Source organism: Mustela putorius, unplaced genomic scaffold, assembly GCF_011764305.1.
Source record: "Mustela putorius furo isolate JIRA1106 unplaced genomic scaffold, ASM1176430v1.1 tig00000430_pilon_pilon_pilon, whole genome shotgun sequence".
NCBI classification, from domain to species: Eukaryota; Metazoa; Chordata; class Mammalia; order Carnivora; family Mustelidae; genus Mustela; species Mustela putorius.
In genome coordinates this window covers 16,268,299-16,285,669 of record NW_025421377.1, presented here as the reverse complement: position 1 = coordinate 16,285,669, position 17,371 = coordinate 16,268,299, and the positions used below count along the sequence as shown (strand labels likewise).

Here is a 17,371-nt window from a genome sequence, read left to right as displayed (position 1 = left end):
CCCCCGCTTTGGGCTCTCTGCTCAGCAGGGAGCCTGCTTCCCCCTCTCTCTTTGCCTGACTCTCTGCCTACTTGTGATCTCTGTCTGTCAAATAAATATATAAAATCTTAAAAAAATAAAAGAAGGTATTTAATATAGAGAGTTTGTTAAAAATCTGTTGGAAGCCTACATGAGCAGAAAGACAAAACAGAAATATTAGCCAGAACTAATAGCTACTGAAAACAGGTCTGGGAGAACAACAACAATGAAAAGAATTTACGACACCATCACCAACAAAAAGAATTTACATTGTCAGATCCTAGAATCCCTGAGAAAGGGAACCACTGACCCGGAACTGAGATCCCGGAGAAGGAAATGTCATTTGTCTGTGGCTGGTCCCACTAAGGAAGAATGATGAGACTCACTCTAAGTGTCAAAAGAAGCTTGAGGAGAACTGCCTACATGGGTTGGAGAAAACAGCTACTGTTAAGCAATAATATCTGGGACATCAAACAGAGAAGGACGTCCTTCTCCCCACGTCCTGCATGCCAATCTCCTTCTATGCCTTCTACTTGGAGCTCAGAGAACATTAATAAATAATCAGTGCACTGTTTTGGTTACTCAGCATTGGAATACATCATTCTACAACTGTGTTGAACTGACATGACAAATATAAACAATATGCCTCTGCCTAACAAAATAACAGTTCTCCTTCATATAAATGAAGTCTCTCTCACCTTCTCCACAAGAAGGTAGATGCAAATTCCCTGTAGTTATGGCATCCCTGTCTTAGCCTCTGTCACAGTATGCATGTTTTCTCTCTCGTTTAGTTACAATCACACCTAAATATTGTGCAACCATAAAGGCAGTATTTTTTTTTAAAGATTTTATTGATTCATTTATTTGACAGAGAGGGAGAGAGCACAAGTAGGAGGAGCAATAGGCAGAGGGAGAGGGAGAAGCAGGCTCCTTGCTGAGCAGGGAACCTGATGCAGGGCTCGATCCCTGGATACTGGGACCATGACCTGAGATAAAGGCAGACACTGAACCGACTCAGACACCCAATCACTCCCCCCTTTTAAAAAAAAAATATTTTCCCAAAGGCAGCATTGTAAAATTAAACAACAATCTTTTCATAAACTAGTAAGGGAAACGGTAGAAGGAAAGAAAAACTATTAGCATTAAGAAACAAAAGATCAATAATTGGCCCAACATTATTTTTAGATAAATACAATTTGAAATATAGCCATAAAAGATCGTGAGTGAAACAATGAATGAATGATTAAAAGTAAGAAAGTTGTAGTTCCAAATTAAAAACTTGTTTCTTATTTTTGAGAATATTTTCTAATTAGTTTTTAATTTGATGAAAACTTTGCACTATTGTAAAATAAAAACATATTTTACTATCTGAAACCCATGCTGTTATTATTTTATTATTTCTTACTCGCCTGTATTTACCAGAAAGTTGGAGGAGATACATGTATGCTCCCTCTTATCCATAAACATGCTATGTTTTTGATGAATAACACCATGTTTTTCTGTCTCAGTATTAAACTTTTGGAAGTAGCCACAAAGATGTTCTTCTTTACATCTGCCACTTAATTTACCATAAAAATGTTTCCCTGTTTCCTGTTATTTTTATTTAATATTCTATATAAACTAGCAATGATTGCTATATGTCATAGCCTCCAATAATACATTTAGGAAATTTTCATATATACTCAGCAACATGAATATAATAATGATATAACAGAATACTAAAAGATCAAAATATGTAGACTAAAATCACAATAATGTCCCTGTTTTAATTTTATGGGCTTCTACGTAATATAATGATATGAGAAGTTACTTAATCTACTAATGGTGACTTATGCTGCATAGTCATACAAATTTTCTTACTGGTATGGTCCTTTCAGTTTTCTTCCCTCAACAGATAAATAGAAAAAAAAAATTCACACTTTTGAACTCAGTTTAATTTCAAACCACACAACCATGAACTCTTCAATCCCAGGAAGTGATGATCACAGAGGGAGCTCATCCTTTCATCACAGAGTTGAAGAATTATTTTGCTTTGTGCAATTCTACTGGATACATTGTGACAGATCTTCAATTTCCATTTATTTTCTAATCAGAAAGAGTCATTTCCTTGGCACTGGCACTGGTCTGAGTAGTTCCAGAGGAAAAAACAGAATCAGCAGGGGCGAAGTGTATGATATTTGAAATTTCATTCTTTATTTTGCTGAAAAATTAAAATTAAAGTTTATTTATTTATCTATTAGCAGATTCAAAGCCATCTATATAAATATATATAAAAGTTCAGTGGCTACTATAAGGATGTTTGTAGGCTTTGAAGCTTTTTAGTTGCTGCTAGCTATAGCTCTCTCAGTTATATACTGAGTGGGAAAGGAAAGGAGAAGAAAAAAAAAATTCCAAGTAGAAATAAAAAAGTGGATAGAAAGTAAAAAAAAGAAAAAATATATATATAAGAAGTAAAGAAAAACTTTTATCTAGTGAAAAGTAACTTGTTCTAAATTCAGGATGTCAGAAAGAGTTCATGTTTGAGATTATTCCACATCTCAGAATATATTATCTTTTTTTTTTTCCCCATATTGTGAGACTTTCACCTGGAAGAATATTGGCGTTGGTGACCACTCTTATTCATGTTTATCTTCCTCCTTTTATCTTTTCTTGTGATGACAGTAATACTAGTTGTGTTGTAACTAAGTATATGAAAAGCAAATTATAGGATTATTTCACAGAAGCATCACAATACTATGAGATAATTACTATTATAGACTTCATTTTTTTGATTAACTTATTTACTTGAAAGAGAGGGAAAGCAAGGGGAGGGGCAGAGGGAGAGAGAGAGAGAGAGAGAGAATCCTTGAGTAGACTCTCCACTGAGTAGGCAGCCTGACGCAGGGCTCGAACCCAGGACCCTGGGACCATGCCCTGAGCTGAAACCAAGAGCTGGTCACTCAACTGACCAAGCCACCCAGGTGTCCGATAAATTTCATTTTAGATATCTGAAGATTAATGATGTGAACTAATTAATCCAATATTGGATGTGTCTTAAGCCCCAAATGTGCCTGCGAGTCAGAAAAATAGGTTCCCTCTGAGCTGCCACAGCCCTTTCCATAAGCTGTGGGTTAGTAAGTAGAGCTTGGGCTCGCTGTGACTTGATTCCTTGACTGGAGACACTGGTACAGGGAAGAGGCTGAACAACTCTGTATGGCAGGTATCCCAACCAACAACTAGTTATTGGGAGAACTGGAATTCAATGACTCCAAAGCTTGTGTTTGTTACTACTCCGTTCTTCAGATTGTCCACTAACTTGAGCCCATACTTCAAATCTCAGATGGGTTGTCTCCCTTCCTCCAGTGTCTTTCCCTAAGTGACCCCTTCTGAATCGGATATCTCTCCCATGAGCTTCCAACATACCTTATAGATATTTCTGACATACAAAAGTTATCAGGGTGATTATGACTATGAACATGTATATTCTTCTCAGCTTCTGTGAACATTTCTATTGTCTCAAAACCCAGCACAGAGACGGTCACATTTTAAATTTTTGATCAATATGGGGTGCCTGGGTGGCTCAGTGGGTTAAAGCTTCTGCCTTTGGCACAGGTTATGATCCCAGAGTCCTGGGATCAAGCTTTCTGCTCAGCAGGGAGCCTGCTTCCTGCCTACTTGTTTTCTCTGTCTGTCAAATAAATAAATAAAATCTTAAATAAAAATAAACTTTTGATAAATATATGTTGCATGAAAGGAGTTGCATCACTCCCTTGGAAATCTGCAAATGTATGTCAGGAGCTCCCAGGGCCAGGGTATGAATCTGAGTCTGAAGTGTCAAATAACATTAAAAAAATAGAGCCACACAAAAGGACGATTTCTTGTACCAGTCTATCCCAGTTGAATGTGTGATGGAGAACTGACAAAAGCTTGATGAGCCTGTGAAGCAGAATCAGAGGCCTTAAGTTCCTTCTTCTCTCTCACTGTCCCCTCTTTAAATCTTTCTTATGCTCCGTTTCAACTTGTTTGTGTTTTACATTTCACTGAAACCAGGGGATATATTTTTATATAAATGAGGCTCAACTACATATTGACTTTAATATATAAAAACTTGAGACTGTAAACAACCCAAAATACCCTCAAGCCTGCATCTATTTTGCTCTTTCATATGACATTTAAAAGAAAGATAAGAAAATGGAGTGTCATTTTTTTGAAGTCACTGCTCAGTTGACATTTCTAAATAGCACAGGATTATAACAATATTAGATATAACTTGACTAATCATCTTATATTTGACCTCAGTTTGGGAGCATATTACTAAATCACATATGATCAAATACTACCACTTTATCAGTTTTAAAATACCCCTCAATAATAACATTTCCATGAGAAATTAAATGTTCTATACCCATGCTTATTTATGCTTGCTTATGCTATGTAAATATATAGATGTATATATACATACATTTTGGGGCCTATTATTTCAGAAGTCAAGCTATTATACTTTAAGTGGCTAACATAAATGGAAATATGGGTAAGGATATGTTTTGTTTGGAGCATTTCAATATGTTTGATTCTCATTCTGTGTGTGTATTAACCAAAAGGTTAAAAAATATCCACCCAAATTTCCGTATCTCATGGGTATTCTACCCTTGAAAATATTTAGTGGGTGTGCTTCCCATATAATTAGAAAGGGATCTCAAGTCTTGGTGGAATTATACATAGAGCGGGGGCTTTAACCAACACAGAGAAATGTGTGCTATATCCTAATTTTTAAGTCTTTACCTTTTAACTGGCTTCTTCCCAGCAATGTACAGGTAAAGGGTGTATATATATATATATATATATATTTTTTTTTTTACAATGACTAAACTCTTTGTGCACCTCTACAACTGCAAAAATGTACGAATAACAATTATCCAATAATTAGCAAAAATCAAACTAATAGCATAAAAACTGATAGCACAGTACACAAATTTATATAACTCTTACACTGGCATTATGCTTACCACACACTAAGCACTATTTAGATGCCTTATACACTTTCATTCTCATATCAATCCTATAAAGTAAATTCAGTTCTTACCCCTATTTTGCACATGAGAAGACTGAGCCACAAAGAGGTATGACTTGCTTAAGGTCACACAATAAGCAGTTGTCTGGATTCACACCCAGGCAGTTTGGCTGCAGAATCTGTGACCTTGTATTCTCTTCTACCTGTCTGGCTTTGTACCAAAACAAGGTAATACAAGTAGAAGAGAAGTATTTAGAAGTACCCAGGAGGATGTTACATACCCATCTGAGCAATTTCATCAGCGCAGGAACAAAACGATAAGGATTGCTGAACAAATGTAGCCAATTGCTTGTGGCTGAAGCCAGTTCAAGCGTGTGATGTCCATGCAGTAAGGCTGCGGTTGCAGACTAACCTGGAAGGTGCGGTGAACTGGTCGGCCAGGTTTGCCAGGTGTTCTATTTACGCGGCATCCAGAGCCGCTCTCATGAGGAGAGGGAGCACCTGCCTTTAGAGTAGTTTCCAGCACAGAACTGGAGTCAGCATGCCTGGGTTTGAAGCCTGACTCTTCCTTTTTATTTGTTGTTATTTTTGTGACCTTGACCAAGTCATGGAATCTTTCTCAGTGTCCTCATCTGTGAAAAGAGGTTAGAAAAGTACTCGGTTTTTAGAATTGTAATAATCAAATGGGTGAATGTTAATCAAGTATTTAGAACCACGCTTAGCTCAAATCAAGTGCTTTATAAACATTTTTAAGTAAAGATGAATTTAGTGGGATCAACCTTGACTCATAGAAGAGTATCGTGCTTGGAAGAAGAAATGATTATAGTGCCATGTGGTTTGCTGTTGGTTTTAATGTAGAGTATGAAATCAGCCCTGATACCTGGCTTGCTATAATGTAACACAGGCTCCGGGGGGTGTAGGAAGGTTTGAGGGAAGGGTGTAGACCTTTGGATGCCTGACCCTTCTGCAGTGGGAATGTCCTGGAAGCTTTCTCAGCCCAGGCCGCCACCTGTGATCTAAGAGGTGCATGCTTTGTCCATAGGCTATATTTAGGTGACCTCCTAGAGCATGCAGATTAGAATATCTTATCTTTCGCATAAACAGATCCTCCGAGTTTCAGGTTGACCTCCTGGTGTTCTCCTCTCTTGCACCGCAAAGTCTGGAGCAATCTTTCACCCGTCAGCACAGGCTTAGCGGGCCATTCCCAGCAGTTGGTCACTCAAATCCTTCTCTGCCTGCTTCATGAGCTCCTATGCCGTTACTGGAGAAAATGTTATGTGCCATTTAAACCCACCAGTGGTTTTACCAAAACACTGGTAGAATTGGGGTGAGGGGTGAAGGTAGCTTATAAAGTATAAAAGGAAAGATAGATGGGTGCCTGGGTGGCTCAGTGGGTTAAAGCCTCTGCCTTCGGCTCAGGTCATGATCTCAGGGTCCGGGGATCGAGCCCCACATCAGGCTTTCTGCTCAGTGGGGAACCTGCTTTCTCCTCTCTCTCTGCCTGCCTCTCTGCCTACTTGTTATCTTTCTCTGTGTGTCAAATAAATAAATAAAATCTTAAAAAAAAAAAAAAAAGGAAAGATAGATAATCCTGGCTTCTGGCCTCAACATACCAAGTGTGTCTCTTGCATGCTGAGGCGTAGACCACTGGGGAAGGGCATGGGTGGAACTGAGGGAAGTGTTGGTGCCCTGAGAGCCAGGGCTGTGTAATAGAGCTCTGGCAGCCCCATCACCCTGCGGGCAACAGCACATGTGTAAAACAAGGCCCTCCACCAACCATGGGGGCGGTCAGCACCTCAGTGGAAACAGTAGGGTTGCAGCCTAAGGACCATTTGGGAGAGGTTGGGATCCTCATGCTTCTTGTAAGAGATCTAGTAGAGAAACCCCAACATTCTTCAGCACCAACTCTATTGTAAACACTCAGGAAGGTGCTAAATAAATACAGGTTAAAAGCAGGGTTCCTCCTTTATGTAGCTTTCAGCCACATGGGTATGTGGGTGTCGGGTTATGCAATATTTTCATCTAAGATAATCGTCGCCACACTCCTTCCCATGAGGTGTGTGTAAGCAGCAATCATATCCTTGTTTAAGTTTCTTATTAAAAACTAATTTCAAACTTAATTTGAGGGCTGTCACCCACGTACTGGATGCCGATATACTGAAGACCTAGTTTTGTAATTTGCTTTGTCTGATGTTCTAGAATTTAATTCATTGTATTCCTTGGACTTTAAGCAGGAAAACATTTGAAGAGAGTTGTGCAGGGAAAGGGGAGGGGAGGAAATTTCTAAGCTCAGAGGGATGAAAAAAGGAAGTGAAAAAGAGATAATAAAATGGATGAATGTGAGCTTTATTCCAAAGATTTTAGAAGGTGAAAACAAATGGTTCATGAAAACTCAGCTCCAGAAAATAATCACTGGGTGTTATTTGAAAAAGTATACCCTTTGATCCCTGGATCTTTGGAGTAAAAGCTACTCTGCTGTGATAAATATTCTTTATGTGTCCTTATTTATGGGTAAGTGTTCTTTATGTGTGTGCTCGCTTAACACTTTTTCTCATATATTAAGTTTGATGGTTTGATGACACTCATAGTCTCAACCAAAATGATAGTGGATCTTTTCTAGGTTTGAAAGAATTCCTTGTCTTCCTATTTCTGGGTGTTTTAAGGACCTGTGTGGCTGATGTATTAGTATTCATTCATCATTTCATTTTGCTTGATATTTTTTTCCTGGTGACCAAAGAATTTGAAAAGCAAAGAACCTTTGATGAAAAAAATGAAACAAAACAGAAACATCATCCATGATTCCACCATTCCCAGGCAAAAAAAAAATAAAGAAAAAAAAAATTTCCATTTTGACATTTTCCTCCTGTTTATTGGTTTTTGGATGACACACAATAGTACAGGTCTCTCATTTAAAAACAAATAAAATATGATGAAGACAATTGGAATTCAGGTACTAGGATTCGAGGCCAAAAGGCTGGCAGTGAGAGCTGCAAATCTGAATCCTGGGTCATAAATGTAATGGAGAAATACATTAAGCAACCTGAAAACATTGAGCAATCAGAGGGCTGCCAGGTCAGGATGGTTGGGGGCCGGTGGTTTGAAAGCTACTCCTCCTGCTAGTTTATCATCTACACTTCAGTGATCTTTATGGAAATGACCAATAAGCCAGCCTGGTACAAATAAGTCCACTGAGGTAGTTCTTAATACCCATTCTTATCAAATTGAATCACCATGGAACTAATCTTCTGCAAATTATTTCAGAGAGTTGACATTTTATGTGCACATTAAAGCTTCCTGGAAAGGGCCCATCAATCTGGATAGGGGCACAACTGATTCCTGTCAGGTTTCAACTTGGTATTTATTAAGCAAAGTCTGTGTGTATCCTTTAGCACAGAGCGAAACGTGGCCATCCTTAACTGACTGAAGGTAGAAGCAGTAGGAGAAAAGAGAGCAGCTAGGAAAGGAGAGAAAATACAATCGTGTTTCAAAGAACAAATAAGTATATTTAATAATAGTTTCCCAGCATTTTAACTTCAGATACGTGTGTCAACATGGTTTAAAGGATTCAACTGTCAGTAGTGACTGATTTGCTTTGTAACTACTTGCTTCAATTAATTACAACTTCTAAAAGCCAGTGGAAGAAATAATTACTGTGTGAACACTAGTACAAAGGCAGAAGTTCTCTAGGTATGTCTGAAGATGTAATAAACAACAAATTTATCTAACACCTTTTTTGAGATTTAAATAAAAAAACACATTTTTGATGATGTACCGTGTCAGAGGTATTATCTTAGGCACTGTGGTGAAACAAGAAGATGTATAAGACACAGGAAATTCATTCAGTACTGGAAATTCACAGAGGATAATAAGGTAAAAGACAGAGTTTATGGGATGGCATACTGGGTGTCAAAACAGAGGTAGAGACCCTTTTTAGCATATTATTATTATACATAATCAGATCAACCTATGTCTTATATAATTTATTTACTTATAGCTTTATAAATTAAAGATACTATCCCATGCATTTCCTTTCTCTTTCCCTTTCTGAATCTTCAAAACAATCCTGAGATATAAGTGAGTTACTACTGTTACAACTGTTATTCAGGAAGATACTGAGGTTCACAAAAATGCATACCTCTAATTTTGTGAAATGTAGCTTTGACTCATTGCATTATAACTTCTGGACCAAAATTCTTACCACCATCCTATATTGTTGCCCACGTAATATCATGTGCCAGGAGTACTGGGGAATTATCAATTTTAAGTAGTAAATGTATTCAAAGAACTCTTTACTAGCTCATCTGATGAGATAAATTTTTTTTCTCATTTTACATTACATTTCATATCATATAGTAAATGTAGTAATTTCCTGAACCTAATGTTTATATTAATATATCCAAACTAACACTGCGTACATATAGTATTAATCCCTACACCCCTCCCATTTCAGGATTACTAAGCTAACTATGATCTCCATATCATTAAATTCTATAGGTATTTTCATTCTCACTTCAAACAACTGACTACATTCATCAATTCCCTTTCTTTCCGTAATACTCTCTTTCCCTGGATTTTCCTACCTCTTAGATCACATGGGTCTCACTTTGTCTTTTCTTCTCAAATGCCTGGGTTCCTCAAGTAGGTTCTATACAGTTTCCCCCTATACTTCCTCTCCTGGGAAACTCACCATTACTCACAGCTTTAAGTATCAACTATGTACAGATAACTTTCAAGTTTAAATCTCCATGAAGGCTGACCTCTGTAGACCCATACCTATATATTTGTTTAATTCTCTGATAGTTCCTCTTGGATGTTTGAGGGATGCTTCAACTCAATACTTCTAAAATTAAATTCATCAACTTTCCCCTTTCCTTCCCAATCATGCTGGCCCAGAATTCTATATTTCAGATAATAGCAACAACCATTTAGCTAACTGTAAAAACGAGAAGCCTAGAAATCATCCCTCACCATTCTCCTATGCCCCTCATTCAATCCATCACTAAATCAATATCTCTCTCTCTTTTTTTTCACTAAATATGCTTTAAATCTTTTACTATCTCTCTACATCCATCATAACCACATTAGTTCATATCTGAACTGCTGCAAAGATTTTCTAACTTCCAAAATTTTGACTTGTCCCACCACCTTCCCTACTATGTCCTCTAGAATGAACTAGAGGTATCTTTTTTAGAATGAAATTACTATTATATGATTATTGGTGAAACTTGCCTTCCTGCTTAAAACTTTCAATGACTTTCTTAGGACAGAAAACAAAAATCCTTAATATCGTCATGCAGGGCATGTCATGGTCAGTTTCTCACTTTCCTTTCTCTCCTCCTTTCCATCACTTGTCTTCAACTTCCATTTCAGTCACAGTGGACTTCCTTCTTTTTCTCCTATGCACCATGAGACTTCCTACTACAGAGCAGAGACATTCTCCTGTCTCATCAATTGCTCTTCCTTTTCTTTGTCTGATTCTTCCTAGTCATCCTTGCCATCTCTACTTACTTGTCAGTTCTTTAAGGAAGACATCACCAAATTCTGTAGCCTTATGGTTTTGTAAAGCCGTGTACCTTTCAATTGCAGTGTGTCGGGGTCGCGCCCCTAAGATGGCGCCGGTCGCGCCCCTAAGATGGCGCCGGCTACATAGCCCGAGCAGCAGGACAGCCTAAAAAACATCTGCCCTGGCCATACGTGACCTCGTGCTCGTCACATGAACACCACATGCCACCACTGCCTACGAGCCCCAGATACCTCCTGTTCAAGTGAACACCTCTGTGATTGGCTGTATACCTCCTGTTCATGTGAACACCTCTGTGATTGGCTGTTATGCCCTATATAAGGCAAGGGAAATTCCCCCGCAGCGGGAAAGATCGACCAGGGAATAAACGAGAGCTTGTGCATCTACCTGTGTGTGTTGGTGTTGCGTCATCTCTGCAGGCAGGGAGAGCGCGACAGCAGTATACTTTCTTTATCTAGCATCTTGGTCACATTATATAGTGATGCCGAGTATAGTTCTTAGACAATAATAGGTATCTGGTAGTGCTGCTGTTGTTGTTGTTTTTGAATGAATGAATGTATGGATAATACATGCAATTACATATGACCAAATCTAGTGTCCTAACCAATGTACCTATAGTCTCCATTCTATAAAATTAATTTATATGTTTGTGCCATATATGTTTTATATTTTTATGTTTGATTTATGCTCTGATTTGGTAGAGTTTATGCCTAAAGTTATCATTATTATTATTTGTATTGTATTTACTATCCCCTGGTAAGCCTTTTTTCTAGGTTCTCATATTTTTGCTTTTGACTGGAAATCATTAGTATCAACTGATGGTGGAAAAAATGTACATTTTTCTTGTATAAAATTAGTTTTACTGAAACTCAGCAATTTTGGTTTTTCACTTTAACCAGGTTATTTAGAAAATGGAAATGATTAGGAAAAAAGTTTCATAAAGGAAAAAAAACAAACAAACCAGACTTTTTCCCCTGATATAATATGGTATGCACCATAATATTGTCATATTAATATTAATTGCCATATGACTTTTTTATAACTGTGTAGGGACAAAATTAAGACCATCATGATATTTAACATAAATAATTATTTCAGAGTCTTTGATTAACTCAATTTCTAAGAAAGCAATTTCAAATAAAATGGTGAATGACAGCAGTCGAACACATATGATAAAAACAGATACAAACAGATAAAGATACAAATGTGTAGTCTAAAAGATATTTGAGAAAATAGAAAGCATATTACATTTCAGAAATTTGTTGTATCCAAATATTTAACCACTCTATTACTTTATCTTTAAGTCCAAAAGTTGTATGTTTGCTAAAAAAAAATTACTGATTTTAAGAGTAGTAAATCCATTATTTGTACCTGGTGATCTTTTTTTTTTTTTAATAGTCAAATACACATCTTTACAACTGCAATCATTGTTTCATATGTTTTGTCACTGTTCTGTGTTTGGTAATATTTTATTTATTCTTGTTTTACTTATGATACTGATTTCAAGTATCCAAAATTGCCCCCCACATGATCATTTTGACAAAATAAATACTTGCCTTTTCTTTTATTAAAAAAAATCCAAGAATCTATAAAGGATTTAAATAAGTTGCATCTAACTAAACAAATGCCTTATAACCAGGCAAATAAGTTTTGTTTGAGAAATTGCCTTTCCTGAATTCACAAATATATTCCATTTTAAGCCATCTTACCTGTTCAAATATTTCATTAAATTGCCAAACATGGCTCAAACTTTTTATGGAATTCCCCCATTCCCCATGCTACCTTCAAAATGGATTTAGCTATTCTGGCAAAGTAATTCCCAAACAAATGGATGGCCTTGCATTTGTTTCATGGACAGCTGAAAAAGGATTGCCTCCATAAAGCCATCTGGAAAGAGTACAAGTAAGAATATTTGACTTTACAGAAAACACCTTAGCTTAATACCTTTTCTGGAGAATCCTTATGCCAAGCTCATTAACAAAGACAACGCTGCCAAGGTATTTTGGAAGTTTGGTAGTTTAGACAATTTACAATTTACAATTTACAATCTCCAGCCCAATTTCTTCATATATATATATATATATATATATATATATATATATATATGTGTGTGTGTGTATGTTTTAATGTATCATTGAAAAAATATATTTGAATTTTTCTAATTTATTAGGATAATTAAGAAGAAACAATACAACAGTAGAAGCTGGAAAAAAAAAGTTTATCTTTTTTGTATTAATTAACTACTATACACAAATAAAAGCTTGCAGTAAAATGATTGAGTATAACACAAGTAATGAGCACATTAAGTCTAAATTTTTGTCTTGGATGCTGTTATTCTAATTTCATTAGAGTCAATTTTAATCTAAGCCCCATGCATCTTAAAAGGATTTTGGTTGAGACATTATGTTCTGCTTGTTTAGATTTTAATAAAGGAAAATATTTTTCTAATTATAAATTATTTCAGCACATTTTTAAACAATTAATGTTTAACATGATTGTGGCTCCCATGAATTACTATATTCATTGATAATAAAAAGAATATAAACTTGACTGTTGGCATTATTTTCATATACTCTTGAGGATATGAGCCAACAGGAAAAAAGACCAATGCTATGGGTGTATGAAGCAACTATTTAAACCAATAAGGAAATATGTCATCAGTCTTATTCCCTAGAGGTTGTCCACACATCTTTTACACAGAATGTAATATCCCTATTTCTGCTTCCAAACTATAAATATGATAGACCAGGGAAAACTTGCTTTCTAATCATACTTATACAGAAAATTTAAAAACATATGTGAAATATTTATTTATTTTTTGTATTGTCAAAAAAAAAAAGTTTTTAGATTTTAAATTTCATTCCAGTTAGTTAACATACAGTGTTATATAGTATCAGGTATACAATATAATAATTTAACATTTTCATATATCTGTGTTCATTACAACAAATGCACTCCTTAATCCCCATCACCTGGTCAACCCATCCCCCACCAATGTTCCCTCTAGTAACCATCAGTTTGTGCTCTGTGGTTAAGAATCTGTTTCTTGGTTTGCCTCTCTCTTGTCCTATATGCTCATTTGTTTTGTTTCTTAAATTCCACATATGAATGAAATCATATGGTATTTCTCTTCCTCTGATTGACTGACTTCACTCAGCGTAATACTCTAGTTCCATCCACGCCTTTTTTTTTTTTTTTTTTTAATTCATTTGACAGAAACAGTGAGAGAAGGAACACAGCAGTGGGAGTGGGAGAGGGAGAAGCAAGCTTCCCACTGAGCAGGGAGCCAGATGTGGGGGTTGACCAAACATGTCTTTTCATGTCCTCTGCCCCTTTTTAATGGGATTATTTGGTTTTTGGAGTTTTGAGTGTATAAGTTCTTAATGTATTTTGAATAACAACCCTTTATTGGATATGTCATTTGCATATCTTCTTCTCACATTCCGCAGGTTGTCATTCAGTTTTGTTGATTGTTTCCTTCGCTATGCAGAAGCTTTTTATTTTGATGAAGTCCCAATAGTTTATTTTTACTTTTCACTTAAACTATTCTAAAAGTAGAAGAAGAAGGAAAACTTCCAAATTAATTCTATGAAGTAACATTATTTTGAGACCAGATTGATCTGTAGAGAACTACAGACTAATATCCCCAGTGAATATGGATGCAAAAATTCTCAATAAAATACCAGCAAACCAAATCCAACAATACATTAAAAGAACCATTCACCAGGCTCAAGTGGGATTTATTCCTGGCTTGCAAGTGTGGTTCAATATTCACAAATCAACTAACATGATACATCACATATGTAATCTGAATTCTATAAAACATTGATGAAAGAAATTGAAGAGGACACAAAGAAAAGGAAAGACATTCCATGCTCATGGACTGGAAGAACAAATATTGTTAAAATGTCTATATTAACTATATCAATGTATAGATTTAAAGCAATCCCTATTAAATACCAACAATATTTTTCACAGATCTAGAACAAACAATCCTAAAATTTGTATGGAAGAACAAAAGACCATGAATAGCTGAAGCAACCTTGAGACAGAAAAGCAAAGCTGGGGGAACCACAGTTCTGGACTTCAAGTTATATTACAAAGCTCTAGTGTTTCAAACAGTGTGGTACTGGTACAAAAATAGACATATAAAGCAATGTAACAGACAGAAAACCCCAAAATGAATCAATTAATGGTCAATTAATCTTCAACGAAGCAGGAATGAATATCTAATGGGAAAAGCATATTCTCCTCAACAAATGGTTTTGGGAAAACTTGACAGCAACATACAAAAGAATAAAACTGAACATCTTTATTACACCATACAAAAAAAAAATCAGAATAGATTGAAAGACCTAAATGTGAGATCTGATACCATAAAAATCCTAAAGGAGAATGTAAGCAGTAACTTCTTTGACATTAGCCATTGCAACTTCTTTCTAGATATGTCTCCTGAGTCAAGGAAAACACATGTGTGATTTTAAATATTAAATATTTTGTCTGTATTGTTGATGTTCCTATCTTGTATTTCACCTTTATTTGAAATTGAAATTTGCTAATGAATCTTCTTATGTGTGCACTTGCATTTGCCTCTGTGTATATACACTGTTTACTTTAGTTTTCAGTTGACCCTTATTTTAGTGCATCTGTATTGATATAATTTTAGATTTATTTTATATTTACACAATTTTAATATTTTATAAAATAATGCATCATGTAAAATTATATAATATAATATATTTTTATTAATAAAAGCTGTTTACTAGCCAAAACGCTGTTATTTATTTATTATTTAAAAAGATTTTATTTGTTTGAGAGAAAGAGAGAAAGCAAGCATGGTCAGGAGAGGCAGGGAAGGGCCAGAGGGAGAGGGAGAAAAGCAGGCTCCCCACTGAGTGTGGAGCCCTACACAGGGCTTGATCCCAGGACTCAGAGACAGGACCTGAGCAAAGGGCAGATGCTTAACCAACCAAGCCATACAGGCACCCCAAATCATTGTTATTTATGTGCATGATTTCATTTAACCCAATAAACTCATTCACAGGGTAAAATTTTACAATCAAAAGTAGAAGTTCTGAGAGGTTTTTTTGTTTGTTTGTTTGTTTGTTTTCCATTTTCTTTCCCCTACATCTAAACAGTAAGTGTTGAAGATGGAGTTCAAGCACAAGGCATTATACCTAAGTAAATTAATTAAACTTCATGAAAAAATTCCATTTCCTATTATATCTTAAAATAGCTAAGAATGCAATAGAGTATCAAGTTGACTGGGAATCTTCACCAGTATATGACATGGAAAAAGATTTATTTCAAAACAAAACAAAACAAACAAAAGATTTATTTCAATATTTTCTTGATTTCTACCTCCTCTAAGAGAGGTGTTACACACAGAGATATATAGTTTTCATATTCAAATTAGATTTAGAAAATCCTAATACATCTTTAAGATTCACAATGTAAATAAGCATTTTAAAAGATTGTTAGGAGATAATTCTCCATGGGATATTGAATTTCTGAATGTTTTGTGGAGGGAGGCACAGAACGTCTCTTAATCTGACTATCTTTTCAAGTATATTTGTATAGGGAGCAGCCTTGGAAGATTGGAGCAGAGGAAAAAAATGTTTACTGCCTAATATAACAAATCCAAGTCTTCTAAATTTAGGCTTCCTTTGTTGTAACGCAGCCTAATGCATGTGCTAGGTTCCTCTGGGCCAGTTCGCATCACCTCCATGGGACACAAGCACCAGGGGACCTGAAGCAAATATGCTGATGTTCATGCTCCTGCTGGGCCACGAGTAACAAGAGTCATTTGTCTCTGACCCAGGAGTCTGATGACTTCAGCGAGTGCCTATGAAATTAGCAGGCTAACTTGCAAGCTTATAAGTAAGATAAAAGCCCAGACCCTCACAATCTTGAAAATGCTCTGACACGTTCTTCAACGATAATGATTTACATTATTTAAATAAGCATTTCCAAATATATTTAACCGTGAAATATTTTTTAAAAGATTTATTTATTTTGGGGAGAGCACATGAACAGGGGGGTGCAGAGAGAAAGGGAGACTAGGTGACTCCCTGCTGAACAGGGAGCCTGACCAGCAGAGGACTCTATCCCAGGACCCAAGTTCATGACCTGAGCCAAAACCAGGAGTCGGTCGCTTAACCGACTGAACCACTCAGGTGTGCTGCAACCATGAAAATATTTTTAACCTGTACCTGTAAAAATATTTTTAACATGTACTTTAATTCATATTCCACAAACTCAACAATGAACATGGAGACTGTCTTTCCAACACAGTTAAATTATATACTTTTTGACTGAGTGATTTTTCAAAATGACATTGGTTTGATGAAGTTCTCATATAAATGTATTAAGATTTCTGTTGTTTTCACTAAATTCAGGTTTTCTGTTATTATATGGTATAAGAATCTTCCAGTATATGTCTCATCTATAGTTGACAGTTTCAGTTTAGCTAACCATTTATCATAAAAATACATATATATAGGGCACCTGGATGGCTCAGTGGGTTAAGCCTCTGCCTTTGACTCAGGTCCTGGGATCAAGCCCCGCATCAGGCTCTCTGCTCATCCAGGAGCCTGCTTTCCCCCTTCTCTCTGCCTGCTTCTCTGCCTACTTGTGATCTTTGTCTGTCAAATAAATAAAGTCTTTATATGTGTGTATATATATACACACACACATATATGAATATATATATATATATATATACACACACACATATATATGTTTATTCCCATTTCCCCATTTCTGATTACTGGCAGTGTTGTCATGGAAATATAGGCTGAGAGATATATTTAGAAGGTGAAATAATAGGTAAGAAAAACATG

General features: G+C 36.0%; 1 long non-coding RNA gene across 2 annotated transcripts; it reads right to left on the bottom strand.

Annotated features, from left to right (window-relative positions):
- Nucleotides 1-1,040: 1,040 nt before the first annotated feature.
- Nucleotides 1,041-10,709, bottom strand: LOC101690884. Of its 2 annotated transcripts, none has more exons than XR_200348.3 (4): nt 10,517-10,709; nt 5,290-5,640; nt 2,604-2,699; nt 1,041-2,218 (listed from the first exon to the last, which is right to left on the bottom strand). It is a non-coding gene; the product is annotated as an uncharacterized LOC101690884 (long non-coding RNA). The 2 variants fall into 2 exon arrangements; XR_001181484.2 differs by having other exon boundaries at nt 5,421-5,640; nt 10,517-10,700.
- Nucleotides 10,710-17,371: the final 6,662 nt, after the last annotated feature.